The sequence below is a fragment of the Cupressus sempervirens genome, chromosome 2 (genome assembly GCF_028749045.1).
Source record: "Cupressus sempervirens isolate cs-2001-9-10 chromosome 2, ASM2874904v1, whole genome shotgun sequence".
Lineage (NCBI taxonomy): Eukaryota > Viridiplantae > Streptophyta > Pinopsida > Cupressales > Cupressaceae > Cupressus > Cupressus sempervirens.
Genome location: NC_143119.1, coordinates 385,271,721 through 385,285,559, shown reverse-complemented (window position 1 = coordinate 385,285,559; position 13,839 = coordinate 385,271,721). Strand labels below are relative to the sequence as shown.

The window sequence follows — 13,839 nt, the reverse complement described above, 5'->3', positions numbered from 1 at the left end:
TTCTGAGGCAAGGGCTTGACTATGGGAGGGTCTTGTCTTCTTCACAAATCAATATGTTCTAGTTTGGTCTTCGTTTGACTCAGATTGGAGTTCATTTGTGCTTAGTTTCATGGACTTACTTGATGATTGAGAGGGACCTTTTCTATTTTTGGAAAGTGCATTTTGTTGAGGGTTATAATTTCACTTAAGTTGTGGGTAGATTCATTATTTGAAGGGGCCATTTATTTAGCCGATAGGCTATTTGTGGGAACTTTGTTCTCGAGAATTGATTTTTTATAGAAAAGTTGTCATTTGGCCAGAAAATTGTATATCCTTCACGTTAATTATTTACCAGTCAGTTTTTATCTCTCTCCACTTTTAACTTGTTTTGATATTTATTAGTTAGTTGTTATCTCCACTTTTAAATATTCTTTTTCTTTTTCTATTTATTTTAAAAAATAATTATCTCCACATTAGCTCATGTTGTTATCTCTATTTATTTAACTTTTGATTTTTAATATTGATTTAAATTTTAGTTTTTAAATTATTTTAATTTATTTTTTATATCAGTTTAGTTTTTCCTTTAAATATTTTTTTAGTTTATATAATTTATTTAGTCAATACGATATTTATTAAAAACATTGCTATTTTTTCATTTTATTTTTTGCATTTCTCTTATTAATTTTTCATAATAGATTTTTTGATAGGATTTTTTAAATAATTGTTTTTTTTCATATTTGATAAATTGAATTTAAATAAATAAATATTTTTTAATCTATTTAAAAGATTTTAGTAAATATTATGTTGTTTAAATTGAAAATTATTAATAATCTAATTTGTTCACATAAGATTATGTGTTAAATCTCCACTTTTAACTATTGTTTTTCTTTTCCTATTTATTTAAAAAACAATTACTTGTGATCTCCACATTAGCTCATATTTTGATCTCTATTTATTTAACTTTTGATTTTTAAAATTGATTGGTTTTAGTTTTTAAATTATTTTAATTTATTTTTTATATTAGTTTAGTTTTTTCTTTAAATGTTGGTTTTCAGTTTCTATAATTTATTTAGTCAAATATTTGTTAGAAAAATTATTTTTTTGTATTTCTCTTATTAATTTTTCATAATAGATTTTTTGATGGGATTTTTTTAAATGATTATTTTTTTCATATTTGATAAATTGAATTTAAGAAATAATATTATTAATCAATTTAAAATATTTTAGTAAATATTATGTTATTTAAATTGAAAATTATTAATTAACTAATTTCTTCACATAATATTATATTTTAAAAAATAATTTTATTATCGAGTACCAATCGACTTATCATTGCAAACACAATTTAATTAGTTATAAGCCTAAGTCAAGTATTAAATATAAAAGTGCAAGGAGTTGTTATATTTAAAAGTTGAGGCCTCTTAAGTGAAAAGTGTCTTCATGAAGCCATGTGTTAGGAAAATTATTTATTAAAAGAATTTAATGGAAGCTTCTAATTAATGGTGTGTTGGTGAAGCCAGATGGTTTCATGAAGCAATTGAATCATGTTATTGAATGCTATTTGTTTTGTTGCTTTATGTGAGGGTTCTAGAGTTCCAAATATTTCAATTCCCTTTCTAAGGTATAAGCATTTGAAGCTGATTGTGCTTGCCACAGCTGAGGTATTGTGGTTAAGTCTGAGAATTATTGTAGTTAAATGTATTCCTGTCGCTTTGGAAGAAGTCTCTGTGCTAGGAGTTGTGGTGGATTAAATTATGAAAATTTTTAAGGCTGAGATTGTGGGAGTCTTCTTTTTGTTTGTGCTGTGGCTAAGAAGGCAATTAGGGTCTGGTGAATTAATCACAAATATTCTTATATGCTAAATTGGACTGCATTTATGGGTGTCTATTCTCCTGACAGCAGATATGAATTGGCAGTGATTAACATGCAAGGTATCCTGGTTCTGGGTGTCATCACTATAGGATTTCGGCATCATGATTTTGCGAACATTGGGGTTTAGTTTCTGCAAATTGTAACCATGTCTCTGCTAAAATACAATGCGTAAGTTGCTGCTAAAACTGGGTGTTAATTTGACAGGGTCAAACAGCATATTGGAGGGCAAATTTCCGATCGGGCTGTCATCAGAATTCCTAGCGCCAGAATTTGCAGCTGGGAAAGGACTGTGTTTACAATAATGGGCAGCATGTATGTTTATGCAAACTGGACATCTACGTTGTAACAACAGGTTCCATCTTCATTGTAATAGCAGCCAGGGTGATAATAAATAGGTTGCAATATATCAAAGAATTGTGTGCATTGTTATGAACATTTGTAGTTTCCATTATTGATATAGAACAATAATTGCAAATCAGTGACAGTACTGTTTGAAATCAAATCCATTCACTTTTTGGTGAAAATAGTAGAGGGTTACTTGTTTATCATTAACATGGTTAGTGGTGCCAGCATTTGCATATTTTATTTTAGTGTTTAACTTTTTGACGAATCTATGAATTTAGTACTGTGCATGTCATTACCAGTAGCAAGTAATAGAATCAGAGTATGGTTGCCAAGTGTTTGACAAAATGCTTAACTCCTGCTTAGTGAAGGAAATTGATGATATTTAAGCTATAACTGGTTAGGGGTTATTAGAAGTATTGATAAGACAAGTCTCGAGGTAGTAAAATACAAATGATTCCATAAGGAATACTACATACTGGGCACTTTTCGCAATTCAGATAAGTACTACAAGATCATAAGTCAGCCCTGAGTGTTGTCCCAAATTGCGCCATAATTCTCAAATATCAGACAAAGAGAAGGCTTGCACTTTATGGACTATTAAATGTGAACATCGTGGCAATAATATTCTTAGACAAATAGTATCAAGAGTAAATTTCAAAACAACTGAGCTACTACCGTAGATAACTTCCACTGCAACACTGATTTTCATTAAGAGTTCATTAATAATCTGAAATAATTTTGAATAATAACCAACTGTTGAAATGACTTTAATATTTTAAAACAGTATGTCATATTTCTGGCTTTTCATTATATTATCTTGGTTGATCATGGGAGTCCAAGAGATGTATTAGCAGTTTTGATTGTTAATGTATGGAGAAAAACTTGGTTATAGCAATGAGAACTGACACATTATATAGAAAGCCAAAATGGGAAAAAGTTCAAATTGAGTTTTGAAATTACAGACAGCACTCCTCAAAATAGTCACATTAATATATCTCTGCCGCAACTCATATTTTAAGACCCTAATCTCTTATAAGAGTTACTGTACGAAACCAGAAACTGGATAGAACTACTCAGAATGATTGTATTTGTTGCTTTGTATCTCAAGGACTTCACCCCAAATACAAACAAAATTCAGACTCATTTTCTAGTTTAGCTCCATGTGCTCCATATAATGCAATCAAATATCCAAAACTGTGGATGAAGTTTACAGTGATCAACCATGTCATCAGTGGTAAAATATGATTCAAACATAACAATAGGAACCACAATGCAAGAGCAACATCTGGAACAGCAAGATTACCTAGAGGTATGTTTTCTACTATATTTAATCTATGCTGGCAATTAGCTTTTCTTCTTAGGTGGAGGATACTGCACACAGCAGGGGCAGTCTTAGACTTATATATCTGCAAATTGAATAGTTAATAGGCTTGGTAGCGCTTTGATTTAAGACTTAAACTAAATGATAGAAATGGATTACGGAAGTACCTTGAAGAGGCATGCTGCTCTTGAAGATAATATTAAGTTGGATATTTTTGTGATGATAATTCTATCACTTTAGCTTCAAGTTTTACGCGGTCATATATCTGTTATTTTCTCTTGATTTTGGTTTTTATTGACTAACAGTAATATGCTTATGCATGAAAACAAATTACCATTCTGCATGCATATACCAACAAATTCTATTTTTCTGTTTGACTGTTTGAACCTTGAAGGGCTACGCATCCATTTTCATCTTGTGGTCCAGCAGTCACAAGCTTCTACAGTGTGCTCATCACATATATCTGCACTTGATTTCACAAGATTCCCATATGCCTATAGTACCTTTTTGTGCTGCATTGATTTCCAGCGCATGTGTGTGTGTGTGTGTGTGCGCGCATGTTGAATACAGTATGCCAAAAAAATTCTGGTATACAATCTCCTATATTTCTATACCCTTATTATGCACTACATATAACTAACCATGGAACTATAGCACCTCCAAATAACAAGACTTCCACTAGAGGCATAAGATTGTTAAAGCTCTGATATATATATATATATATTACAATAATCGACTAGCAGTAATAACACAAAAAATGAAGAACATGAACAAAATATCAAGGTTACCCTGAGTTTCAAAGAGATGGTGAGACAGGTGAGGCATTTCCAAATCCCTGATTTTTCAAGCCAATTTTGTGGGTGTTGATGTGAGTTTTGTTCCACTACAACATGCAAAATCAAATACTTAATGTTTCAAAGAGAAACACCAAACACTCACACCTCTCTTGATCTAAGGTCATCTCTTATGCTAAGCTTGCAAAGGTCATGAAATGACTTCAAGGTACGTTCTTAATCATGAACTTCAGTCAGTTTTATGATGTGATATGATAGTTATCACAAAGAGACTTACACTATTCATTCAATGGATATCAACTCTTTCTCTTATAGATTTGACTTTACAAAGTGCAATGAAAATATAGATTTGATCTTCAAACCTTTTCACTTCAACTCATACTTAAACTAGCTAACTTCTACTCCTAGCTGTGAATGCACAGAATTGTGGATGACTTGGACTCTACTAGATGTAATCTCATTAGTGATTCCACCCACCTAGTATAAGCTTCTAAGGAACACTTGAATGGTTTTCAAATCAATATCTCCTCTCCAATCCCATCAAATGGATGTAAACTAAAGATTTAACATCAATTGAAGTCAAGTGTGTTCAATCATCGGCTTACCATACGAGGCACTCCTACCATCAACAAAAGCCTAGTAGCCCAGATTTGTTCAAGTCAAGCAAAAAAACATCCACAACAACTTTCATTCAACTAAACTACTCCAACATAAAAAGAAATCTACTCCAAGTGAAAGATTGAGTAAACCATGCAACACTACAAAGCGATATTATGCAATCCACCATGAAAGACCAACAATGAAACATCAATTACTTTGACAAGCATTATCTCAATAACTTCATCAAATCTCGACCTTAGTTTATTCTAATCTCCCACATTAATAGCTTCTACTCTAATCTCCTAAGCTCATGCCTTACAAATGAGAAGGGCCTTAACCTTTTATGGTAATTCCATTACAAAGAAGGGCCAAGTTCAATCCAAGATCAAGGGTTGGGATTTAGTCCTACAAACCCTAATTAAGGTTCCCAACTTATAACCAATTACATAAGGCCACCAATTCACAGGCCAATAAGAAAATTACAATGATTTTGATAGGCAATGAGAAAATAGGACACTAGGCATGTAATGATTAACTATGCTTGAATTTGAAATTTTCTAATTGGAGAAGACAACCAATTGCCACCTCATCATCCTTATCTCGCATTTGGAGTCTTGGCTTGTAGAAGGTGTTTGTTAAAACTACGAGAATTTCTCACTTGATTGTTAGAAAGTAAGTTTTGATTAACTTTTCAACTCTTTGAGGATAATGGTGATGGCATATGCTTTCAAATTGCTTTCCTCGAATCTCCTCCATCCCTTTAAAAGTTTCTCATTGGTTTGACTTGAATTTGTACTTAGGACTTGTAAGCTGGATGTAATTCTCAATTCTTCTTGAAGATGTCCTCACGTGACTGGATTTTCCCTGCCTTCAGGAATTCCCTCTTGATTTCAATCTGAATTTGAGGGTTGATAACTTCAACATGAATCTTTCCTTCTCACTTGACTCTTCGGGCTTAAGCCATCTTCTTGTAGCATCTACTTGGTTCTCCTCTTGAAGTATCAAGCTCAACCTTGACGTCATCTCCAGCTTTCGCCTTGCAAAAAAGAAAGCTTCATTAAGTTTGGAAAAGAAATCTGAAAATAAAATCACATCAATAATGAACAAAAAGGATTTCTCTTATTCAAGATTAAGCCTTTCTATCTTCTTGTAACGACCAATGTCTCGAGTATTTCTAGAGGCTTGGAAGACAAAGTTCTTGGAGGATTTCCACCAAGCACAATAAAAAATTTATCCCAATTTTAGTCGCTTGGTGTGAAAATTCCTTTCTTCTACAACTCTCTGATTTACCCATTGGATTTGTCTTTCATTTTACATGAGGAAATTAGGGCTAAAGGGAAAGGGGGAAATTCCAAGTCAGGAGGATTATTGTGGTGGGAATCCTCTGGTCAGAGGATTTCCACCAAACATGATTTAGCTTCCCCTTGAACAATTTCCAACACTTCCCTTATTATCAATCAATTTTGCTCAATTTGTCATTCTTCATCTCTAACACTTGACCGTAGTCAATTTTGGCACAAAGTAAACTAGGCAGAAATTTTTGCTTTGAGAGGATTAATGTAGTGGAAATCCTCTAGACGAAGGATTTCCACAGTGGGAATCTACTCGAGACAAGATTTCCACCAAACACAAGTTATCCTTTTCCTTCAATTATTTCGAACCTTTTCCTTGTTATCATTAAATCTCTTCTCAAGTGGCATCCTTCATCTCCAAATCTTGTTTAGAATTAAAACAAAAAATGGAGAGAGTAGAATTCTTGACATGGGAGGAATTTGTAGGCATAAATCCTAAGCTCAAAGGATTTCCACCAAGTTAACTTAGCACTTCGTTGCCTTACATCTTTCCAAAACTTCATCGTTGCCAATCAATTCCACTTCAACTCAACATCCCTCACCTCTAACTATTGGTGTAATTAAATATTACTAATTACACTTTATTTAAATTCACTTAGGAATATGCATTTTCATATTAGTTGTCATGTAGACACATAGGAGTTTGCACTTTATTTGAGCACATGTTGTATCATACCTCTCTTTGTGTGATACACCTTTGTGTTCTTATCCTCTTATTAAAGCACGTACTTTCAGGCATAATGGAGGATAATCCGCCTTTAGTGCTTATCACTTGCATAACTCCTAGTCATCATGCATTGCCTATATATTCAGGCACATTGACATGTATTGTATCTCATTATTTGGTTATCTATTATTGATCATCTATGAATCAAGTCATTCGAGGATCATATCATTTGCCTATCTTGTGCTATCAATTGAGCTTCTAGATCTTGGCAGTTTCATTGTTTGCCTTAGGCGAATTCTTACATAGTATCAAAGCCAAAGGAGCACATTAGAGATCACCATTTGTCTCACATTCTGGAGGCTCACAATTCACATCCTGGGTATCAGCATTTATTGGGAGCATCTTGAGTAAGATCTGACCTCGCCATTGCGTTCGGCTGGTTGTTTCCATGAAGTTTGACTATAATTTTGTCTATATTAGGTGAAAGTCAAAATCGAGGCACATGTTTTGTGCAAATCGGACTTGGTAACCTAATTTGCAAATTGGGTAATTTTATTTGCGGAAATTTATTTCAGATTTTTTTAATTGGGGATCTACAATTTATCTTTCCAATTTTTGGGCATATCATATCTTTGTAAAAAAATCGGGTGTGAGACCCTTTGTTAGTCTCAATTTTGTCGATCGTAGGTCATAATCATTTCAGATCCAATTCAGTGTCTGAATCAGCAGATGTAATTAACCTTCATCACAATGCCTCTCTATATGGAACTTGCATGTGGTTGATAGGTTACTCATTTTACAGAGCGTAAAACATATTTACATTCACTCAACTAGGCATTGGAGTGACATATAAAACCTGAGCAGTCTTAGCTAGCTCACGACTTCCAACAATCAATTATGCCCACCATCCCACCCAAGCACAATTCGCTAAACGTTGACAAAGACCTTAATTTGACGGCCATATAGGTGTCATATCTAAGCAGTTTTGTTTTAACGCAACGGTTTTCAATCGTCAAAATAGGGCTCATAAGTTGTTGACATCATCATTTTTAAAGCATTTTACCCCCTCATCATATCCAATTTCAGTTTGACAGTCCGACTTTGGGAGGCCATATCTTGGTCATCTGAGCTCCAAATTAGGCACAATTTTTGGGGGGGAGCTAAAATCTCCTGAATTTTTCATTGGTGCAGCTATTTTTTATTTTGCTAAACAAATATTGGTGATTGTGCCTACATGATCCTGATTTTCGCAACTTCATAGGTTCATTCAGGCTCATATGGCCACATTTTCAAGTGTCATTTTATTTGAAATTGCATAATGTTTTGTCTACTTTCCAGATATGATATTAATTTGGAGTATTTATAACCTATTTTAGCACTTGTAATTGATCATATCCTTGAGTGATCTGATGTCTTATCTTGTTGAATCTGCTATAGCTTAATATTTTCTGTTGTAATCATCAAAAGCAGAAGTGCACTTTGGTCAATTTCAACAAGTGACAATTGTACATACACTAAATATAAAGTGTCAAAAGCATCTCTATTTTGGGGAATTCTTTGATTGAATGAATTGGGGGGTGTCTTGTGTGATTGTTCTTGCATTCTTTCAATTTTGCATCATGAGTTCTTCATTTTCAAAATTAACTCTTCATAACTATGTGTGAGGCCTCGCCCCGACCCTTCATAGCATAGTTGATATCTTATTATTTTGATACTTATGACTCGATATGTCGAGACACTATCGGATACTTTGAACATATTATATTATTTCATGTTGTGTGGAGTTTTACTTTTAGATATTTGGTTTCGTCATTTAATGCTTTATGAACATGTGTATTGAAGTAAGTGAATGCAGGATTAACACTAATTATGAAATTGTAATGATTAAGAATATGAGTAGGACGAGAGAAACCCTGATTGATTGAAAGATGTATGTTTTAATTTATGTGATTCCCTGATACGTATATACATATGTGCATGTGATTTTATGAGGCTACTGATTTGTGCAATGAGTGTGCAGGATATTTTAGCCAAGAAACCTGATAGAGGAATGGAACTGAACCCTATGTGCCATTTGTGGAAACCTTGTTGTTCGTATCTTAATTGTATTGTGAGATGTATGAATGTATCATTCTGTAATTTAGTAAATGTTAACGTTTCATAATAGTATTGTCGCTTGACACTCGTGAATTGTATATGCACTCCAGCATGCTAGTTAGGATTAACTGTGTAACCTATGGACCCAAGTCAGACTAACTTAGTGCCCTTTTCGCTAATTTGTTTTTAATCATGTTTAGTTACCCCTAATCCGGATTAGTGCTTAATTTGCAGTTTGGAGTTGTTAGATAGTCCTAAATATTCCTAGCATTTGTTTGATCCCAAATCAATTCCTAAGGCCTTAAATCATGAAATCTTAATACCCAAGCGGTATGGGTATGGGTTGGGGGCATTTTCCACCACCTTAGCCCCTTTTGTTGACTTTTATGGTCACTCAAAAAGTCTATTTTTGCCTTAGTGCGAAAATTGAAAGTTGTTACCATGGGTTGAATAACCTCAACTCCACTTAGAGGTTAACCTTAGGTTTGGTTGAGTTAAAAACCTCTAGATTTTTAGGCAAGTGGAGGAAGTTATTGCCTTTGTAGGTGGTTGAGTTTGGATCTTATTTAGAGGCATTTTTGAGAAGTTTTGGTTGTTACCCAATCTCTATTTTTAGAGAGAAGTCTTGGAAGATTGAAGGCAAGGAAACGAAAGCTCTTCTCAATTTGTTCATTTTACCATAACCTCTTTGTGAAGGTAGGAGTTCTTCATCTCCTTTGTTCATGTTGTTCATGTTGCTCATGTTGTTTCATGCTTGCTTCATGCTTATGTTATTGTATTGTTCATTGGTATGCTTGTATGTATGTTGGGTATGCTTGGGGAGGATTGAAAACATGTTTTTTCTTGAATGCTTTTCCTTCATGTTTTGCTTGAATTTCGAAGTTTTCTTGTATGGGTGTTTTGGCATTACTCACCATTGGATAGGGCAGAAGTGGGCAATTTCGAGAAAGGTATTCAATTGGACTCCAACAGTGTAGAGTCTCTTCTCAGGACGAGAAGAGGGAGAGAGGGTAGGGTGTTATGGGCCCCTACCTGTCAGTACAAACCATGTATGAGTTTTGGCATGTAAGAATGGAAGAACGGAAGTTCTTGAGTTATAGCCCCGATTGGGCACCTATTTTGGTGTTGTGTCTGACATCTCCTGTTGGAAATTTCCACCACCTACCTAGTTTTATATCTGTTGAGAAAACCCAGTATGAAAATGAATGTCTGATTTTGTTCCTTGTTATGTTTGTTGTCACCTGGTCAGTTTACGTTCCCTCCATGATCTCAGTGATGTATTGCAGAAAATGATATGGATCCCTTGATGAGGGTCATGAAGGAAATTTAAATTTCTTGTTGAAATTCAATTATGTTCAGGATTAAATTCCTATGTAGAAATGTATTTTAAACCTTTGTTGTAATGGCAACGACGCCGAGTTTTCTTCTTGGTTCTTTCCCGGCGGAGCCTTTGAATCAAGTTGTCAATAAAATAGTGTTTTGAGTGATATTGTTCTTTTGAGGTTTTCGTAATTTCCTTTCAGTTATAGGAATGAATATCAAGATAAGATAGAATGATGATGTTCAATTTTGCGATTTTCAAGAGCAAATATGTTAAGGCAAATTAACAAATAAGTAAATAAATGATATTATGTTATGTATGGAATCATAATGTTGATTCAATTTCGTAGTAATAGAAAAAAAAAGATCAATCTTGCAATTTTGTTTAAAGAAATTATTCAATTTCTTGGCTTAACTTTGTTTTAGCAAAATTTAATAGTGTTAAAAAATATATATATTATTCCCTTGTTAAAAAAAAAACATTCCTCGAAAAATCATCACTTAGCAATTCTAACACTTAGAAAAAAAAAAGTATTCTTAGAGTAAAAACTCTCTTTGGTTTTTGTATGGGAAACAAAATTAAATTTTTCCCTTGTAACAGAGAATCTTAAAAGTATCTCCTAGATATTCTCCTTGAATTAAATTAATAAGTTAGCTTTGAATAAATGAATACACTAAAATTAATCAATAAATATTAATTTCTAATAACAAATATCCTAGGAAACCTCATCTACTACACTTTAATTCATAACTACTCCTATTGCACTATCCAAGTCGAGCTCCCAACCTTTAATGTTTTCTCCTCTCTGCCATATCTGGCGCAACCTTATTAGACTGATCCTTGCATTAAATTTTGTTATGACATGTGTGGGGGCGCAGGGGGTGTATTATTTAAGACTAGTTTTGACATGGGCTTTAATCCCTATGTCTCTCCTTGCCAACGAGTTTACTTAATGTTGTGCAAGTCTGTTAGCAATGGGAGTTAAGTAGGTTAGCAATAATGCTAGGTTAGTATTAATGTTAGGATTAGCTTTTAGGTTAGTTGTAGGTTTATATTATGTGTATTTATCTTAAAATTAAGTGATTATTATTATTATTTTTGTTAGTTATGGTAAGTTAGTACATGTTGATTTAGTATTAGCAATGAATGTTTTAGTTAATAAATTTGTTGTTATAAATTTGTTTTAAGTTAAAGGTAATGAGTTTGTTTTAAAACTAAGTTCATTCTTTTTATTATTAGTTGTTAGTTAAGCATTTTTTTGTTAACTTGTAATTTAATTTTATATATATATATATATATATATATATATATATATATATATATATATATATATATATATATATATATATATATATATATATATATATATATTTTAAATTGTAGTTAGTGTTTGGTGTATTTAAGTATTAGTAAAGAGTTGAAGGTTAGAAATCTTTAGTTATAGCGAATATCTAGATTAGTTGATAATGATATTTTGTTGAATTTTATTTAGTTATAAGTTATTGTTTGGGGTGTTTTATTTAATATAGATTAGAGTTTTAAACTAAGCATGTAATTGGAATAGAGTTTAATTATGGATGAAATGTTAAAACTAATTAGTTCTTTTATTTCCAATTGTTTCGTAGTAAGTAGATCTGTAATCCTTTGAATTATTAATCAAATAATTTAAGTACATTGTTCCTTAATATCTTAATATCTTAAGATGAAATTAAACAAATGTCGAAATCATTTTAATAACGAATGTTCAGATTTAACGAATTATTCATACTCTTAGATTATAAACTTAAATGGAAATGTCAAGGCACTGCTAGGGGAACCTTGTTGTCTTCTAGTAATGTACCTTTGTCATTACTGTATTAAACATATCAAACTTAGTAGTGTGTTTAACTTTAGTTTAAAAAATTTATAAAAAATAAAAATAAAAATAAAAAATTTGTGTGTTTTTGCCCTCGTATTTTGGGCATGACACTATGCCACATGGAAAGAAAATGCATGGACCAAGTTAATGAAGAAAGGTTTGATTCTCTTTGTAGATGGAACAATTCCAATTCCCTCTAGTTCTAATGTAGATACTAAGGACATAATTGCATGGAAAAATGAAGACTTTAAGGCTTTAGGAATCATAAGAGATTTAGTCATTGAAGATCATTTGTTTCATATTACACCCTTGAGTAGTTTCAAGGAAGCTTGGGAAAAACTTGAGAGTTTGTATGGTAAAGTGGATGAAGATAAGAGATTCACAGTTCAAGCAAAGCTTTTCAAATTGGATCCTAAGAACTTTGACACAATCCAAAATTTCATCAACAAGGCTAATGAGTTGAGAGTACATCTTAAGTATTGTGGTATTACCATCAAGGATTCCCAATTGATTCATCATATGATGGACAATCTTCCTTTAGAATATGTCGCCTTTGTTTCAAGCCACAACACTTACAAGTTCACCATGAGAAGTGCATTCACTACACCTTCATTTGAGTCATTTGGAGAGATGTTGATGTTGGAACAATCAAAATTGATGAGTATGGGAATTCTCAAGTCTTCAGATTCTAAGGCATTGGTAGCTAATCAAGGGAATCAAGGTAAAAAGAAGCAAAACAAGTGGAAACACTAGACAAAACATGAGAAAGAATACTCAACCTCCTCACCACAAGACAACTCCAACAATAAGGGTAAATCATCTAAGAGGAAGTTTCTCACTTGTGCATATTACAAGAAGATTGGACATGAAGAAAATCATTGCTATAAGAAGGAAATTGATGAACTCAAGAATCTTCTCAAGAAGAATCAAATTAGCCTACCTTCAAGGATGACTTCTTCACCTTCTTCACAATCCGATTTTCATAAAAGAAAGAATCGCATGGGCAAAGGTCAATCCTCAGTTGCTACTTCAAGTCATGATTCAAGGATGGCTTCTAGATTCACGGGCTTCTCATCATATGGCATCTTTTCACAGTCTACGTTTTCAGCATTTGATCTTTGTCACAGTCCACCCATTTTGATGGGCAATCATACTTACATAAATGTGATTGGGAAAAGAACTATTGATAAGGGGTAGGGATAATTCAAAGATGCGTTATGTGTACCTCACCTGTCATAATCTTCTTTCCATTTATCAGCTCACCCATGAGGATACAAGGAGGATTGTGGAATTCACACATAATTCAATGTTTATCAGAGACTTGGAGACTAGAGAGATTCTTGCTACAAGGGTTTTTAATCATGCATCTTAGCAAAACTAATTCTAAACTAATTCTAGTTTTAATTTAGACTTTGAGGACTTTGTCTACTTGAACTTGGGTATTCTCATATGTGATCAAGTTCTTGAGCCATCCATTTCTTCTCCTCCTATTGAGATTGTATCTCGCACAACCATGGATTTAGGTGCTTTAGTGTAGCAGGATATTCATTGTCTTCTAGACTCAATTTCATGAGATGATAGACATGGCAAGTTTGTTTGTGGAGCCCTATATTGGAGATTTGGGAGACATTAT

At 33.0% G+C, this 13,839-nt stretch overlaps 1 protein-coding gene across 2 annotated transcripts in view; it reads right to left on the bottom strand.

Moving 5' to 3' along the window:
• The window catches only part of LOC149572741 (BRCT domain DNA repair protein), an 80,128-nt gene that overhangs the window by 20,879 nt on the left and 45,410 nt on the right, over nt 1–13,839 (bottom strand). The window lies entirely within an intron of this gene.